The sequence below is a fragment of the Chrysemys picta genome, chromosome 14, assembly GCF_011386835.1.
Source record: "Chrysemys picta bellii isolate R12L10 chromosome 14, ASM1138683v2, whole genome shotgun sequence".
NCBI lineage: Eukaryota > Metazoa > Chordata > Testudines > Emydidae > Chrysemys > Chrysemys picta.
The window spans coordinates 23,780,466-23,795,451 of NC_088804.1; the positions used below are offsets into that span (position 1 = coordinate 23,780,466).

Consider the following 14,986-nt stretch of genomic DNA (forward strand, 5'->3'; position numbering starts at 1 on the left):
CTCACAGTTCCAGAGGTCATTAAGCCTTCTTGTCTATCACTATAGTAACTACTATGTTTTTACTATTTTAGGCCATGATTTGGCAAACACTTATGCACATGCTTAACTTGCTACTTTGCAAGTGAAATATTGGTGGATACAAGACACTGAATGTCACTTGTTAAAAAACAGAAAAAACATTCAGAACCTCATTCAGTTAAAAAAATTGTATCCCATTCTCTGGATGAACAGTTTCCATTACATGATTTCCATACTACCTGGAATGCAGATTCAATTTCTAATCAATTACATTTACAAAATGTATATGCATGTCCATAGCTATACAGGAAGAGAATAGTGAAGACTTTATTCATGAAAATGTTAGGATCAGATTATATTTGGACAACAAAGATATTTTCCCAGGCAATGTAAAATATTAAACAGATGCTTTAGACACATAAATGATCAGATAGAGAAGATATTCAAGCGTGGATAATAGCTAGAGCCGTGTAAAGTGTTTGCAACAAAACCTGAAACCACATAAATCTGACCTAGTTTGCATTTCATTACAAACCTGAAATGCAGAACAGGTTTGCTGAAGGATCTGTTAAGATCCACAAATCTTTTCAGAAACCTACCCTCCTTGTTGAGTTGACCTAGGCTATTGTATAGATTTCCATCAAAATTATGGAAATTTCACAATTTTTGCATGGTTTATGGTTTGGAGGCAAAACCAAGTAAAAAACAAGGATTTTCAATGACTTTTATATTGAGATTTTTACTTTAATTACTTCCCAAACTGAAAGCAAAACTCAAATCATTGAAAATCCATACTTTCATCATTTTTGGTAAAGCAAAACTGCCTGAGTGTGCATAATTCTAGTACTATATCAAGGCTAAATTCTAGTTAGAGATGTGCACCTAGTGAATACCAAAACAAACAAAAAAAAAAGAGAGAGAGAGAGAGAAGCAGCAGGAATACATGGCAGAAAATAGGTGCGGAGATTCTGACTCTTCATGGAAGTTACTGGGAGAACACATCACAGATTCTCTGCATCTGACTTCAAATAGGGGTGTAATGGGATGACCATAGCTTGGGTAAGTGCATGTAATCAACATTTTTATACACATGCAGCTGCTTGGACTGGGAAATGGTCTCAATTCTCTATGAAGAGCCCCCAAATTATTCCTACTTATAGCAAGTAATCCAGACCAGGAGGAAGAGGGCAGCATAGCTTTCTTCATTTCTAGAGGTTCGGATAGTCAGCAGGAAAGGGGAACTGGGATACGACCATTGTGGGAGGAAGCCAGAGACAGAACCATTTGTCTGCTTTATGTCACACAAAGGTTTCACACACTGGCTAGCTTCTGTTTGATAGAGTACTCCAAGGCTCTTTGCACTCATGTACATACCTAAGGGTTCCTCAGCATATTTTTCCTAATTGGGCCCCAACATAACTTGTCAATGAAAGCTGTGACACCTATTTCCATAATTAAAAAGTTATTTGCAAAAGGCGGTCAGGTTTCTTTCCTAGTTAAAGGTTTATTAACCTTCCCTAGTAATTTTCACATACTTCTAATTCAAAGATAGAGTGTTATATGAATTCTAAGGATAGAGATTTTTAAAAAACAAAAAAGGTCTATATGAAAAGCAACAAAACTATCAAACAACACACACTGGAAATGATTTTAGAGTACTATGGAATTCTGAATTTAGGTGTTTCTGATTAACAGTGCATGGATTAGTAGCAATTCTCCTGTTCCAAAGCTTTTGTCATTAACAATATCCCACCTACATCAACCTGTGTTAGTCAATAATAACGGCCTTATTTAGAAATAGCAGCATAAACTTGTTTGTACTGTTATTATCTGTGCATGGCTTATTTCTCCAGAAGACACTGGGAGGGTGCATCACCTGCTTTCTCCTGGCTTCTCTCTCGGAACCTATTTTAAGATCCTGAGAAGAGAGACATATCTTTAGCATATACTAAAAATATAATTTCAAGGCTGTTACAGTCTTCAACAGTAAAGTATAGCAGTCAGAAGCAGCTGTATATTCATTAGTCAATAAAGTATTACCACACATTAGTCACTGTAAAGCTATTTTTCCTTGATGAAGACCTTAGATTCAGGCCAAATTACAACCCAACCTTCCAGTATCATCTCACCTCCTCTCAAGCTCAGTTCTTCAATTTCATTATAATGTAGCTTTAAAAAAAGTAAATGATGATGTTAATGGAAGATTTTATAAGGATGAACCTGTCCTACACACCACTAACCACTTCCTTATTCTATAATCTGACAACTAGCACTTTCAGGTAGATGGATCTTGCTGGGAATACAGTTAGTACTGCAACAGGCATTGCTAAATAGCATAAAAGCCAATGTGCTCTGCCCACCTCATGTATCTCTAATCTGTAGATTAACATAAATAATCATTATGATACTGTACTGCATTGGAATATGCTTAATGCTAACTGAATAGAACACTCGTAAATACTTTTTATATTTCTTCATGAATTAAGGTTAAACCATCTGTTTTGTGACAGAAATCTAGAATTAAAGCACAAGAAACAATTAATGTTATAATTATGCATTACTGAATTTATATTCAGAAGCATTGGCAAATTATTGTCAGAATATTTGCATACAAGCCGAACAATTAAGTTGTCAGCTGATTCTATTTTTTTTAAAGTGGCTAATTTTTTTAAATCTGTTTTGTGATCAGATCTAGTCAGAACTTTCAACACTGTTTCATTACTGAATTTAAAACAGCATCAGTGGGAGATACATTAACTAAAGGAAGTACAGAATTACACTGATATTTTTTAGTATATTTCTCTTACTCTCAATGTACCTGACAGGTCTGGAAAGTGAATTAATAGTATAAATGGTAAAAGAATGGTAGACTTACTGTCAACTGAGAGCTGCAGCAAAAGCTTGGTTGAGTAACACTAGAGGTAGTATTTTGATCACAATGATGGTGCTATATCTTTTGCTAGCATAGCAAACTAATATTGTTGGGGTTATCAAACATATCACTAAAAAGTTTATTAAAAATAAGTACACTTCCAGCCTAAAAAAGCTAAATACTTGGATTTTTATTAATACAGGTTGAAATTCCCAGAGTTAATAAAAAATTAATAGTCTAGATCATTTCACAAGAAGAACCCTCTGAAAATTGTATCCCAGTTTCCTGCAGATGCTGTGTCAAATTGAGATATGTCACACAGGAGAATTCAATCCCATTTCTTGTCTTGTTTTACTTCTGCGCTTGCCTGGGCATTTGCTGCCTCGATGGCTGTAAGAAAAAACATCATAATTTAATCTGTGGAATCCATTGGCAAACACTTCCTTTTATCTTAAATTAAACAACTGGATCTTTGAAAATGCCATCTTTAGATTTTTTTTTAATTGACCCATTATTTTGCTTGCTTTCACTACCAGAACCCCCTACTGCAAACAAGGATAAGCATGCTACCTGGACTTCTTTTGATGAATAGTTTTAATTAAAATATTCTGTACCATAAGTGTTTTAATGTTACAGACAAACCAAAGGTATGCAGTTATAAATTAAATTACACATTTAAATTAATCTATAAATATGCTATAAAATTGACAAGATATGTTTAAGATTGGGAATATGACATGGATTGCTAATTATAACAATTAAATATCAAGAGTAAAAATAAATGACAATCAATAACCTAAAACCATTTTGAAAAAAAAGGAAATATAATACCATTTAAATGTCTATAAAAGTGAAAAATTATTAGCAAGTTGGAGTCCTGATTTTTCTATTGTAAGAAAATGATAAGAAGGAGCACATTACACATTTAATCGCTGCTAGCCATAAATACTGTACATATACTGCACCAGCACAATTTACTACGGGATCCTTCTATTTAGGTTTATTATATGCAGAATAATAACATGTTTAATTTTTACTAATAAAATTCCCAGCTTTTTGTTCACTAAAGGCCTGAGCCAAAAACTATAGACGTCAATGCAAGCCTTTCCTTTGAATTCAATGAGCTTTGGATCAGGCACTAAATTCAAAAACAAAAATGAAAAAGGATAGTTCTATTCCTAGTTAAGTACTTACATTCAAAGGCTCTACACTGTCGGTCCTTTCTCAGGCTAAACTCCCATTGTTTCAGGGGATTTTTCTTAGCAAGGATCATGGGACAAGTCATCAGCACCTATTGCACAGTGTGCTTCCCTGAAATCCTTTTAATAATTACTCCTTCACATCTTAAGAACACTACATGCCAGCCTAAAAGATACTGCACTGTTTAGTCTACAGTGCACTGTTAGCCAGTGGTAAACCAATAAACTGGGTGTAAACCCATTAAAATATTTTCAAAATTGTTTGTTTTAACAGCATTAACATCATGCTGTAGATATGGAATTTACAATGCTCCTTTTACACTACAAGGGAGCCTATTTATTATCAACAGGGTAAAGGCAAAAAACTGATGATAGCTGCACTTTCTTCATTCTCAGAATGGGAATTTGGGCTGACATTCATTACTGTATTCATATTAAAAGCCAACTCTGTCATTCAATCAGATATTTCCTTCTAATTAAGGCATATTCACTTTTTTGCTAATTAGGTATTCTTTGTTGCACAATGTTTGCTCTAATCTTTTGGAATTTCTCTCAATATCCAGTCATTGCCTTCATTACTGGCTCCCCTAGAATCCAACCAAAGCATGTTATTTTTTCCTGCTAATTATATCCTCATTTACAGATTGTTGCCTTTTCTGATTGGCTCTTTACACCAGTTGCTATGACTTCATTAGCAATGTCTTCTGACCCTGTTATTTCCTGTGACAGGATTTGCTCCACTTGTCCTGTGGCACTATATCCCAGGGTCACTCCTCTCCCTGGTTGGAATATTGTCAAACACAAGAGGTTTAGGGCAGAAAAAATCACTGCTGAAGTTGCTAATTATACATGCTGCAATGGTACAAATTAATGCTTCTAGCAGTTTTAAAAAATGAATGTTTTAGAGGTGTCATTAACAGGTTAGTGTCATTTATAAATGTGCTTGACAAAAAAAAACCACACATGCCAAATGTGTAGTGTGTTTTTGCTTTCATAATCCCTCCATCAAAGAGGTATTTTAATCTCATGTGAGCTTGCTTATCATCCTATGTTGCATAAAGCTTTCCCAAACTAGGTGTTCTTAGAGGTAGATTTCTAAATAGATTTTCCTATTTTAATTTGAATTTTAGAATCCCACAGTATATTATTACTGATATGATTTTTAGCGTATCACACAGAAGCAGTAGTCTGTTTTAAAATGACAAGATTAAAATCTCTGGGTATCGTTTTCAAAGTATTTTAACTGATTAAACAATAACAGCATATTAAGAAATAATTAAAATGTATGAAACTGCAATGAAGTACTGATACCATGTTTATAATAAGCTTGAGAGTGATATGACATTATAATTTTCATGGGGGGCAAATTGCATATTTTGTTAATTGTGTTCCCCACTTTTAAACTCTTACAAATCTGAATAATCCATTACCAGAATCAGAGATTCATGAATATAGCATATAGAGTTTAACACAAGTTAGTTAATATGAAAAACGCTGTATCTAGTTGTTTGCAAAATTACTTTTGTTGATTAAAAGGCTCTTCAGAACTTCCGGCTTGTGAAAGGGTTTTAAATTGTCTAATGCTGATTGTGATTGCTATGCAGAAAAAAGGCAATGCGAAGCAAACCATTATATCACTGAATCTTTGTTAAGCAGGCCTTGAAAGTGCTTGACAGCATAATTAATCTTGTGATATGAACAAAGAAACCAACTCAATAGTATTGAAGATGCTTATTAAAAATACTAAATACCTTTTTCCACTTAAAAACCTTTTGAAATAGTGTGGGAAGTGTCATTACCTTTTTTGTTTCTGCAGTATTTTAGTCTAAAACTGATACAAGGGATACATACCATGAGGAAAAGAATAAACTGCATGACAATAAAAAATTGTGAGAAAAACAATGCTACCTGATTTGGAAAGTTAGCTAAGCAACCTTTGAACATTAAATTTAAATAATAATTGGTGGTCAGTCATGTTACCTTTTCAAATTATATCTTAATAAAAACTATTTATATTTAGTTCAATTGCTACCACTAATCCTAACTGTGGTCTCTACCTTATATGGAGACCATATTGTGCAGATGCTGTAGCACATGAGATTATTCATCCAAGTATTCCCTAGTATAGCTGAATGTATTTTTGGTGCAGGCAATTCCCAAATGCTCCGGAAGAGCATGGAAGATGAGATGGACAGTCTGCTGAGATTCTGGCTGGAAAAGATTGCACCCTATAACTTCGACTGTAAACATACCTATTATAGAGAGAGACAGAGAGAGAGAGAAAGGCTGGCATTTGCAAAGAAGCCCTCTATATTTCAATAGGAACTGAGTGCATAACTCCGTTAGACTCCTTTGAAAATCCTGGCCCTATAGATTTAGAAACTAATCTTTAGATAAGTACACACTTTGGATGCTCTGCATTTTAGTAAAAATGTGAACTGCAGAAGCTGTTAGCAACTTTACCTATTCAAAGCACTGCTATTCAATGGCTGAGAGCAAAATTATTCATCCAGGACTTGATCCGGCAAGATTGTCAGCAAGTGTTGGGGGAGAACAGCACTGAGAGTCCAGTAGTGCTGATGAGCATAGTGCTTTGTTATACAAGATTGGTGAAGTGAATTTAGGGAAGTGGACACTGCAGGCTGATCCAATGGCCAGAACACCATGCTCCACATACCTCACCAGGCACTGAGCAGCTGACTGGGGGCCATATTGTTTCCTGGGAGGTTTTGCTGCTATGTTGTCTTCATGACCTCTGGCCCTTATGACAGCTTCTGCTCTCACTTCCTCCTAATATCAACTCTTCTGTATACTCAGACGAAACAGGACACCAGGGTGGCAGCAGGTGTATCAAGAACTACTTAAAATAACTACTATGCATGTCATTTGCAAGTACGGGATTGCTTTTTAAACCCTTGTGCCATGGTCATGCCCCCTGTCATGCTCACTTTCCCCTCTGCCCACTTGCAACAGCCAGAGAAAGAAGTTTCCTTGTGCCATATTCCTTTGCATGATACAGAAGCCTCTTTGTGTAGATGAATGTTCAGCACTATCAATTTAGATTGTAAGATATTTGGGGCAGAGACTGTCCTTTATTGTGTTTGTAGCACACTGACCATGATGGGCCCTGATCTTGATTAGGGCCTCTAGGTGTTACGTTAATACAAATGGTTGCCCTGTATACCTCTTTAATCAGCAGCTTGTAGCATCAAGCCCATAAACAGGAATGTGTTGAATTTGCCGCACGCTCCTAGGAATTCTGGGTGATTTCCAACCTCAGACCCTAGAAAAATTAGGAAATTAAAATCTTGTTAATTAAAATATGAATAGGTTTTATATCTGGGGGCTTAATTTCTGCATGTTCATGTTCCCTTCAATTTTTAATTCTTCATGAATGCCACATCAAACACCCTGTTTATCTTTGTAGTAACAATGAATCACCAATGCTTGGGCTGATTTTGCAAAACTTCTCATGACAACAACAACTTCACTTGACTACTGATTGTGGGAGCAGGCCCTTTGTTGGTAATTATTGCAGCTGGTACCTAAATCTACCATACTGCTTTATTGCTTCACAGTTATGTTTTTAAACAATGGACCATATCTTGTCATCTTTCCACATATAGAACTCCTCATTAATTAAGCTCAGCGACGAGTACTGCATAAAAATGAATGGCAGGATGTGGACCGATGTACTTACTAATCTCTCATAGCAATATATTGGAGAGGCTGAACCTAGAGTTTTGTATTAAGAATCCATCAAGTGAGCAAATTTGCCTTTTTACAGACGCATTTCTCCCCAGTGGACTTGTAAGCATGCCTATGTAAACTGCTGTGCCCTGGCCATCTCAGTTTAGTTAACGGAGCAACCAAAAATTGCTGAACAAGGTTTTGATGCTCAACACACTTTTCCACCTGTATTCTATTAGGCAGTAACTGCAGCACTAGAACTGCCTCGGTCTTTCTCCCCCTTCACCTCTCCTCCCACTCGTTTGTAAGAAAATTATGGCACAGACGTCTTTTTCTGAATTCTACCTCTGTGTACTACCTACGCTTATCAAAGCGGCACACTAACTCAGCGGAGGATTTTTTTGGCTGTAAGAGTACATTCATCTGAATGGGAAAATAGCAGTAAGAGAGCTTACGAGCAAAATCTTGCAAGTTTGTAGGAGGCAATATTCATCTGGGGGTGAACAGCTTATTTCAACTTTAATAAATTCCTAGAACCATTTCATTTTAATAGAGCTGCCAATTCACACAAAATTGCAATTAGTCTTACAGTTCGAGATCCTTCTTTTGAAACTGCTCATGATATCAGGAGAAAGTTGGAACCATCTCATAATTTCTTGCCCTTAATACAAATGGCTACTTTCCCCCAATGCTCACAGTCACAGGCTGCCCTCAACTTGGATTGACCATTTCTTTACATCCCTTGCAAGAGGTAGTGAGTCTGTCCTTGATACAGATGACCACCATCTCATTTCTTGAACACAACTGAAGCCAGAATGCCCTCAGATAAGATTGTTGACTCTAATCACCAATTGTGGCCTAAGCAAGAGACAGAGCGAAGACAGTGGGTGGAGGGATGTGGAGGTGCAGAAAATGAGACTGTGGAGAAAGTCATGTGTAGGAAGGAAATGGAGGGAAAATGTGTAGGCTAGGGAAATGGTGAAGGGGAGCAGGGAGGGAGTGTGTCTGAAGGTCACAGGAGTCAGGAACGGTGACCAGGGGGACAGGGAGAGGGATTGTGTGGTAATAGAGAGGTAATGTAAGGAGCAGGAAGGAAGGAAGATGGGACAGGAAATGTGGCAGAGCAAAGTGAGACACAAGGATGGGAGTAAGGGAAGGTAGGAAACAGAGAGGAAAGGCTGGGAAGATGAGGAGATAAGTAAGGAAATGATGGGGAAGGGGATGCAGAGGGATGGATTGGCAACTTCCTAGAAGATAGGAAACAGTAAGTGGAGTCCAAACAGCCTGTGGGCAGCTGCCTTTTTATTTCAACGAGTTCTGGATAGAGTGCCCTTAAGGTTGAATTTTCAACAGATTTGTTCTGACCCAAGCTGGGGTGGGAACTTCCTCCTGAGACGAACAAATAGGAGACAGACAAAAAAACGCCATTTATTATTTTTGTTTAAATCTCAAGATTTTAAAGCAAATTTTATAATTTTTTGAGATCTGAGTCAAGATTTTTTAACTCAAGGGGCTGCCAATACTGTGTTATGTTTGCCCAGTACAAACATTATTACTACATGCTTTTTAGTTTACTATTAGATACTATAGCTTATTCATGGCTATAAGCCCTTGATGTAATCAAGACGAGTGTGTAGAAAACACTAGCCTCCATGATTTGCCTATCTCCAATGTTCTGTCTGGTACAAATTCATTGGTTTCTATGCAAGTCCACATGGTACACAATATAATAGGCCCAGAACTGTTTTTAAGCAAGACTTTCAGGTCAATAAATACATTTGCACACATATGGGGGAAAAAAGTCTGTATGAACAAATTCCTCAATGGTCTTAACTTTCTCCCAGTGAAAGAAACAAAGCCTCACTGGCTTCTAAAAATGATTCATAAAAACAAATCTTCTAAATAATCTGCTTAGAGAAGCAGTCTCATGTAAGAATAAGCAAAGAGACAAAGCCCATGATTAACAGCACATCCATTTGCAAAGCAAAGGACACATTTTTGTTACTGAATATATAGCATCTGCCATTTTCAGTGACAGTGTGCATAGAGCTCGTATAATCTAATAGTTGGAAATAATTTAAAACTTCTCACAATCACTACTGTGAATGTATTTATGTTTATTTTGGGGGGTATTTCTAAATTATTGTATTGTGAAATATCATGAAGGTATCTCTAAAATACAAGATATACCCACAGGTAACCAGATCCTGACCAATATGTTGATAAGCACTGACCAAGCATTCAGTACACACCAAAATTTACCTGACAAACAACTTTGTAAGAGTTGTTCCATGCATTGTCTCATCAGCATTTAGTGAAACACCCAGTGCTGCATCATGAAGGATTAAAGCATTCCAAAAAGAGAAGTCAAGATAAAAGAACAACAATGGGGAAAAAAAAATAACTTGACTCTGTATCACACACTGCCTTTGGACTCACTATATGTAATATGACCAGCATGGGATACATGTTGCAGATAGATCAATAGCTGAACACACTAACAGTTTCCAACAGCCACATATTTAGGCAGGATCACCCATCATTGTTGTAAGGGCTTGGACAGAAGAGAGAAAGCAAGAGAAGGAATTACTATTATTTTTAATACTGGGAATACATGTTCAGTCATCCTCACTGTCTCTCTGGCCAGCTCGTTATCTTTTCAATGTAAATTAGAGAGGCATGTACTGATTATGCATTTGGAAGCTAATTTTCCAAATCCATAGCTCTTATCCAAAAGGAAGTGCTTATCACTGGGTTGTATTACTACACAGAGGATTCTGTGAGAATACTACCGGTAGTACTGAAGATGTGTCATTAATACACCTGGATGATGGAAAGGTTAGGAGAAAAGCAACAGTTTAAGTCACAGCTGACCAAAGCAGAGATCTCACTTGCCAATAGCGGAAAAGATCTTCCCAGGTAACTGCAAGCATTTCCTCATTTGAAATAAATTTTCACTAGTATAGCAACAGATTGAGCTTGATGGGTATTCCTGTTGCATTCTGAGGTGTGAAGAAAAGGCCTGAACTGTACATATGCTGTAGAAGACAGTTTTTGCTATTACTTCTGGCGGTTCATTGTAGCTGTTACTGCTTTGTTCATCACCTTTGCACTCCATGATGTCTCATGAAAATACAGTATTTAGTTTCATTGGTTGCCTTACTTTAAAATGCAGTTCTACTTAGAAGAAGAAAGCTATAAAAATACCATCATGATGTTGCATGTTTATTGTCCCTCAAGGACTCCTGATCAAATGTACTCAGTTTACAAGCAAAAGGGTGTTCTCTAATTGCAACTCTGCAGCTTCAGCCTTCCTAGGTTCTGAGAGTCAAGCTGGGTTTTTTCTTCTCATTCACCATCACTATTCATAACATTTCTACAGGCCAACTATGCTCTGGGGGTTGCTTAAGTGTAACTGATTGTAAATGGAAGGAATATAATCTCTCTCGTTTTCTAATAGCCATGTTGTATCTGCAGTGCAAACAGGAGTAAAAATTAGTATAAACTTATTTTGTTGCTAATGCAAGCAGTTATAGGTGAATACACACATACACGGGGAAGTGATCTGTTTAGGAAAAGTGCAATTTTTCAGAGTAGAACTGGAAGAGACAGTTGAGAGATGAAGAAGATATCACCCCCATCATTTTGTTTATAAGACCAAATGTCCAGTGATCAATATACAGCGATCACTGTTTAACCTCAATAGTTACAAACATTTACCACACAGTGGTACTTCCCTATACTGAGGGAGATAATTACTGGTAAATGATAACTTTATGAACACCACAGTTGAAGTTTGGAATCTACTCTGCTTTAGAGTTGTGGAACAACTCTTTACCAATATGTACGAATATTCTTCCCCTTTCAGATACTCTACTGACGATTAATAGAGTCTGGCAACAACTTAAAATGTAGAGCAGAAATTCAGACCTGGCATAAGCAGGCATATTTTCCATTGATTAAAATCACTTGTTCCAGAGCTGAGTTTGGTTTCTAGTACACCGCTACCCCTATATAACGTGACCTGATATCACACGAATTCGGATATAACGCGGTAAAGCAGTGCTCCGGGGAGGGCGGGGCTGCGCACTCCGGTGGATCAAAGCAAGTTCTATATAACGCGGTTTCACCTATAATGTGGTAAGATTTTTTGGCTCCCGAGGACAGTGTTATATCGAAGTAGAGGTGTAGTTGGATAACTGTCTCCTTTTGTTTCAATTTCAAGCCTTTTATCTCAGGAAATAGTGCTGTTACTTATCCTATCACTAGTCACTTTCCAAGTGACCATCCCAAATTAGGGTAGGATGGGACGTTAAAAAAATTAGCAACAAAATCCAGTAGGTGCTAAAAGGGACATCTTGTATCTTTTTGAACTTGTGCTTGCCAATATAGGCCTCTATAGATCCTTTCGCAGAGTCTATACACTTAATCCAAGGCTTGAAGATAAAGTGCCCAATCTTGCAATCTTTTCACATTGACTTCCAACTCGTCATGAATTTACTGGAATGTATTTACTTTGAAATGACGGTGGATCTGGCCCATAATGATAATCCATGCCCCCAAACTACTGTTAAAACTCCTGGGCCTGGCAGATTGCAGTGTGGCATTCTCCATATTAATATACACTATTACGTGTCTCCTGTTAGCACTTGGTTTAGAGCTCAGCAGGACAAAGCTGGTAGCATGGGATCTTGCTCAATCTGCAGAAAGCACATACTCATTCAGTTAAACCTGGGTCCATCTATCTACCATATGATGCACTAATGAGGCTCAGATCGTGCATTGCTCTTCCATGCACAGATTAAAGCATTTTTGGAAACTGCCTGCTCAAGAGAAATATGCGACAAGCTACAATCTAATGGGGGTCAGCTGCAGCCATGAATTTTATGCCCACTGTATTAAATAGCAACATCTGTCCATATATGAGCTCTAAAATGTTCTTATTCCAAGACAGATGAGACAGATGATTCACTATGTATAGACTCTTCATGGCCAACATTTCAAGCATAGTGACTTGCAACAAAAAAAGACACTGGCCTGGTTTTAGAAGAACATGATGTTCTTTCATATTACAAACCAATATTTCTGCTCTGACAAATACCAGTAGACATGGTGAGTTTCTGAGATGTCTGAAAAGAGCCTCAGATGATCCAGCAAGAGTCAGAAAGGACACTGGTTTAGCATTTTCATCCTTACTACAAGAGCCTCAGTCTCTTGACTAAAGATTTTATATACAGTATTTGGCCTTTTCCAGTGAGAGATGGTGTTTCCCCTCAAAATGCCATTATAGCATTGACAACCCAGGTGTTCAGCTTTACTCCCTTGCTGAGACTTAGCAAATGGCTTAGCAATCATTTTCTGAATGAATATTTTAAAAACCTCTGGGAACATTGATTTTTGTGTGGATATGCCACCAACCCTTGGCACTTAGCTAAGGAGAATAACACTGCCTAGAATGACTGCAGCTGAAATTTTCTATACTCATTCGTTAGCTGACTTTGGAGTGATGAATATTCTGTGGAATATTTTGTTGCTTTTTAACAGACTATAGTGTTCTACTAAGGTCCAGCAACATCAACTCATTTATTAGTTGTAGTGCTCACAACATACCTGGGTGCTGTCTACATACACAGGAGGTAAAGACCTTGCCTTGAAGAGCTTACAGCTTTAGTCAACATATTTCCAGAACCTAGCCCCTGAATCAATTGTTTGTCCTTGCTGAATCCCTCACTTACACTAACATGTGGAATTAAGTCCACACTTCACTTTTCCTGCTCAGCACTGAGGCACTCAGGTTTTGATGACAGTGAGCCAAAAGAATCCGCAGCAAGACACATGAGTGTGGGGGCCCCTAAAACTGTGATAGGCAACTATTTTCTTTTGTCGGGGAGGAGAGGCGGTAGATCTGAATTATGTTAAAGGTTAGTAAAGAGTCAGGAAGATAAGACTTCAATGAAGAACGAGACTGTAACAGGCTGGTAGTGTTTGCTTCAAACATCCCACTCCATTAGCAGGTGTTGATCCTGCTGGATAATAATTCAGTGGGTTAGTCATAATAAGGCTGGTCTTCTCCCCAGCTCACAAAGGACCAATTGCCACACCCAGACGGTCTTTCCAGGCTGCTTTATTTCCCGAAACTTAAGCAAAACAATCAAAAACAGTTGCCCACACTGGCCTACAGCTCCTAGGAGATTTTCCCCTTCACCTGCCAGTCATTTCTGCTTTCAGGCTTCCCGCAGAAATCTTCTGTGCTCTGTTCACTGATCATTATCACCCAGGGCTTTCTCCCTCGAGGCCCCTTTTCTCTCAGAAGGTTCCCACTGACTCCCCCCTCTTCCCCAGGAGACTCTGACAGTCTCTCCCAGGAAGTTCCCACTGCTTCTGCTTCTTGCAGCTCCCTGGCTCTGACTCACCAGGTCTCTCTCAGCAGACCACACTGCCTCTCCTCCAAAAGGCCGCTGGCAGTCACTCCCATAGAAGTTCTGGCAGTGAAAGCACCATGTCTGCTCTCTCTGAGCTTTTCCTGACTGACTGACTGCCAGCATGATTCACACAGGCTTTTCTTCATTAGGGCACCATTGCCTTCTCTTATAGCTCAATGGGAGCAGTGAGCAGCCACAGGTGTATGGGCCCTGCTTCCTCTTAAAGAGCCAGTGTCAGCCTGTGACACTTATCCAGATATAGAGGAGGTGGAAGTGGCTCTCTAGCCCAGATCTAAGCCAAGGGAAAAGAAACCCTTGAAGCAGGGAGAAGGCAAGGTTTGACCCTTCACAGTATGTGAACTTATTTTCAAGAAGGTTGGGAAAGGCACCTGCTCTCACACAATGCATATACATGAAAAGTGGAACTACAAGGTTGTTTTGGTAGTTTGCATTGCTGTAGCAGAATTAAATGTGGGCTCTGTGTATTTCCCTAAACAAATATGTGTCCTGTTTAGTTTGTTTTGAGAATAAATTATGTTTTGCTTATTGCTATCACTGCAGCTCATGATGTTATAGTGAAATGAAATCTGCACTCATTATGCCTTCACACTAAACTGCTAGAATAAGTACTGATGGATATCCTCTTAAGCATGGTATTAGTCTTCGGTTTTACCTACCCAGATACCCAACTGCAGTAATAAATGTAGATATTTCTGTACTGTGTATGTGTATTAATATAGAAAGTTGCACAACCAGGTCCATTAACATGTGAAAGGCAGGGCTCA

General features: G+C 38.1%; 1 long non-coding RNA gene across 1 annotated transcript; it reads right to left on the reverse strand.

Annotated features, from left to right (window-relative positions):
- Positions 1-463: 463 nt before the first annotated feature.
- LOC135975704 (uncharacterized) lies at positions 464-14,380 on the reverse strand. Its single transcript, XR_010592698.1, has 3 exons — positions 14,193-14,380; positions 7,274-7,372; positions 464-3,280 (listed from the first exon to the last, which is right to left on the reverse strand). It is a non-coding gene; the product is annotated as an uncharacterized LOC135975704 (long non-coding RNA).
- Between the last annotated feature and the right edge of the window lie 606 nt (positions 14,381-14,986).